The following is a 4,205-nucleotide window of genomic DNA, read 5'->3' as shown; positions in this document are numbered from 1 at the left end:
AACTAGAACTGGTTCATTGAAATTTAAAGGAATCAATCATAATATCAGTGATCAATCTCATAACTGGAAATAAAGCTACTTCTTTGACTGGAATCAAATCATAACTGTTTGTCACTTTAATCACTTTTCGATAATACTCTCTATTTTATATTTTAAGTCTAATTTATTAATTTACTTTATTGCATCAATCTAGAACAAAACCCCCAGGTTTCAGCCCTTATTCACTGGTAAAAGGAGAGTGGTTCTCAATTCCTTGAGGATTTGTCACCACAACTACAAATTTAATTTGTTATTAGAATAGGATATTATTTTTGGTGGATTCGACACCATCAAACATCTAACTTAGTAGACTAAAAAACACATTTAAATAAAAAATGTTGAATATTCATCTCTTACAAAAATTACAATCATAGTGTACTGAGGCACTAGGCTATCAAATCCTACATATAAATGTTATGAATTTACCAAAAAATCTAGATGTCAAAAGCAAAATATGAAAGAGAAAGTCTTTCAATTCTCCCACTAAGCATCCTAGAACGGGTCCAAACAAGCCTCATGAAGCATATCTGTAAAGTCATCATCTATGAGGGATTTGGATCGGGGTGAGTTCCAATAAACTCAGAAAGACAGGTAGTAATTAAATTATACAAACATCATTGAAAACAAATACTTATTCAATAGTGAAATATTCAGATAACTTACCAAATCAATTTAATTCATTTCATTTCTCCATACTTCATATTATTAGGGAACCAAAACTAAAATTATCATGCAAAACATATCATGGCTCCAAAGGCATTAGAACATAATGGATCCGATCAAATCAAATCTTATAGAGAAATTAAATTAGATCATTGACTCATGTACCCAAACTTAGACTCTAACTCGTCTTTTAACATAATTATATTACAGTATTATTAATGTTTAATTAAGTCATATTGTTTACGTAACTACGCGCGCGACTGCCTAAGCCTGCACTTAAGAGGGTAGAATACACCAAATAATATTGTGAATAGGGACACAAATAACAAAACAGATATACTGACAGAACATTCAACCACTCCGATTGCCTCGTCCACTCCATTTGCACAAGCAGTGAACGTAAAATGTCTAACCAAGTTGAACCATCATCCACGAGGGTTCGCAGAAACCCATTTATGTGTTCAGAAGCATACATACATAGAAACAGATAAATCCTCCTAGATAACAGGGTAAATGGATTTAACTGGACAATTTTGTTTATTTTTTCTTATTAGACACCATACAAGCTTTCTTATTTCATTTAGATTTACCCTAGACCTAAGCCTTACCTTAGGTTTAGACTAAAACTGCCCTTTTCCCCATACTTACTTTATTTCATTTTAAATTTAGTCTGGACCTAAGCATTGCCCTAGGTTTAGACCAAAACTCTAAGCCTAACCCTAAGCCTAGCTCAAAAATCTATTTTTTCCAAAACGATTATTTTTACCAAATTTCCCATTTGAGTCAAAATTTTCTTAATTCATAAATTTATAATTTCTTACTTAATTTCCAAATTCCTTAGATTTTTCTTCTAATTACTTAATATGCCTTTTTTTCAAAATTCATATTTTATTGCCCATTTTTCTTTTTAATTTCAATTGCCTTATTTCACCATTTCAATTTCAAACTTAATTTTAGATGACCAAATCAATTCCTTTTTACGCTTTTGAGCAATTTGCCCTCAAACCCGCGATAGGGGGATAAAATCTCGCAAGCTCGCACCTGTAGCACAAAGTGCCTTAACCCGTGGCACTCTCCATGTGTGCACGCCTGGCAGTGTCCGTGCCCCGCACGACTTGCTACACGTAGCAGCTTGTAAGTGGGGTGCATGCCTCAGCGTTAAGGCTGCCTGGGCGTGCATCCCTATGCGCATGCACGCACATCAGTTGGCACAAATAGTGCCTCGCGCAGGTCCCCTCGACACAATAGGGGCGCCTGACAGGAATCTTTTGCTTGTGCGCAGTGTGCTGCACCTATCCAGCGTGTCAGGGGACATGTCCCGACACTTTTGGACATCTGAATAGTGTCCCGCATGCAGCGTCGTGCACGGTCACTGGTGTCTGCCCCATTAGCCAGCACATTGGTGCCTAGGCAACACATATAGAGGCATCAGACCTCTATTTGTTAATTGTTTCCATTTTCCCTTTTGTTTCAGCATTTTAATCCATCTGCATAATGGTATACAGCATTCCAGTAATCAAATTCCATCGAAATCAGCATAAAAAATAAGGTTAAATATTAAAAAGCAAGCATGAAATGCACACATCCTCAGCATTAATTAAAACAGTAAGAACACATTCATTTTTCAAAGATTTAATCACCCTACATGCATCTCTAAAACCAAATGCTGGAAAAAACTAATTACCACCAATCTTACCGTAAAGTAGAAGGCTAAGCACTCCAAACGCACGAGAAAATCGATTTAAAAGCAAGAAGAATAGCTAGCAAAAGGCTTGTGCGGCAGTTGCTGTGTCAGTCGGGTTTTTGAGTTTAATTTGCGGTTTCTTGGTTATTTTACCCGCATGAATTCGGTTTAAATTCAAGTTAGAACCTAAATAAACCAATATATAGCTGGAAATCAAAGAAACAACAAAAAGAAAATAAGAATTGAGGAGGAATAGCACGCTTACCTAAACAGTTTATATTGGCTCTGTTCTAGTTGCAGAATGAGCTTTGGTCGAAGCTGGAAGAAAGATTTATATGTTTGGGTGAAAAGGAATAAGCGAATAAATGGAAGGGAGGCGTAATCTACTTGAAACACAAGGAGATGCTTACCTGAGAAAAGAAGGGATCCTCTTCTCCTTCGGACAGCACGCGTACACGCTCACACTCTGTTTTCAGAACTCTTATTCTCTTAGTTTTTACTCTCTTTCTCTCACTAGATTCCCTCTAAATTCGACTATCACTCTCTCTGGTTTCCTGTTTGCTCAAAGGAATGAAGAATTGAAGAAGAAAGCAGAAATGAGGCAGCATTTTATACCCCAAATTACAGCATCCTTGGCCCTCGGATGACATGCAATGCATCCGGGCAGTTGGAGGTTATGGGTAACCGACAAGACTGAAAGGGAAGGCTGGTCAGCTAACACCTGACGAGGGAACAAAGGAGCTCACCTGCAGGACTCTAGGTGCTCGTGTGAGTGGTGTCCCATCAGCGAAACAGTCACGACAAGTGACTTGCATGCCCGCAGGGATGGCCGCAAATGAAAAATCCTGTGAGGCTGGGGGACCTACGGTTTGGGGAATTTTGGCAGGTATGCCTGCACGCAAGCCTTGCCCGAGGGTAAGGAAAAGGAATGCCTCGCACGTATGCCTTGCCCGCGGCTTGGGGCAAGGGAAGAATCCGTGTGTATGTGTGGGATGTGTTTTGTGATTTCTCTTAAAATTTTAAAACTTCAAACACAAAAAAAATTGTAAACTTAAAAAGAAAACCATTCCTGAAATAGCTTGATGCATTATCTAACAAAATTCTGTTTTATAGCAGGATGAATATTACAATTTTTTAGTTTCTATTAGAAAGATATATGCATTTGATGTTTTAAAATATGAAGCCAATTTAAGGATATTTTGAATGATCTTTTAAAAATTATCATTTTAGTAACATTTGTAATAATTTTAAAGTAATTTAAATAATTGAAATAATTGTGTTTTACACTAATCACTATTAACTTATAATATACCTAAAAAGTGACAAGGTTTACATCGTTAGTTAAGTTCAAACTCGTGCCTTTAATTCATCTTTATGGGATTTTGATAATAACCTACCATAAAAATCTTTATTTTGTATATATTTTTACCTTTTGGCCATACTTTGTTTAATGTTTCTAAACATTATGTTATTTTATGATCATTGATTTTTTTGTTAGAAAACTTGGTCGGCTGTTCCTCAATCCACATAACATCTCATGATTATCTAGGTTTAAAAAAAGACAGTGATGTTATGCAATTTGTTTATAGTCCAAGCAATGAAAATCTCATGATCCTCTAAAAATCTCTCAGTAAAATTATATGATGAAAAACTCAATATTTTGGTTTTCTTCCCCTTTAGCTCTTGGTCACAATCCACAAACCACTTGTAGCTTCAAACCTAAAAATGTTTGTCCAATCTTTTCTTATAAGAGCATTGAGTACGTGTTTAACATAGAACTGTTTTAATGTGTAAGTTAATTATAATTTAATATTCCCAT

General features: G+C 36.0%; 1 long non-coding RNA gene across 3 annotated transcripts; it reads right to left on the bottom strand.

The window, feature by feature from the left end:
- Positions 1-342: 342 nt before the first annotated feature.
- LOC148268856 (uncharacterized) lies at positions 343-3,424 on the bottom strand. Of its 3 annotated transcripts, none has more exons than XR_015817135.1 (3): positions 2,797-3,400; positions 2,652-2,704; positions 343-2,572 (listed from the first exon to the last, which is right to left on the bottom strand). It is a non-coding gene; the product is annotated as an uncharacterized LOC148268856 (long non-coding RNA). The 3 variants fall into 3 exon arrangements; XR_015817136.1 differs by having other exon boundaries at positions 343-2,525; positions 2,797-3,393; XR_015817134.1 differs by having other exon boundaries at positions 343-2,704; positions 2,797-3,424.
- Between the last annotated feature and the right edge of the window lie 781 nt (positions 3,425-4,205).

The sequence above is a fragment of the Carica papaya genome, chromosome 2 (assembly GCF_054855325.1).
Source record: "Carica papaya isolate Zhongbai chromosome 2, ASM5485532v1, whole genome shotgun sequence".
In the NCBI taxonomy this organism is placed as follows: domain Eukaryota; kingdom Viridiplantae; phylum Streptophyta; class Magnoliopsida; order Brassicales; family Caricaceae; genus Carica; species Carica papaya.
This window is presented reverse-complemented; position numbering and strand designations above follow the sequence as displayed.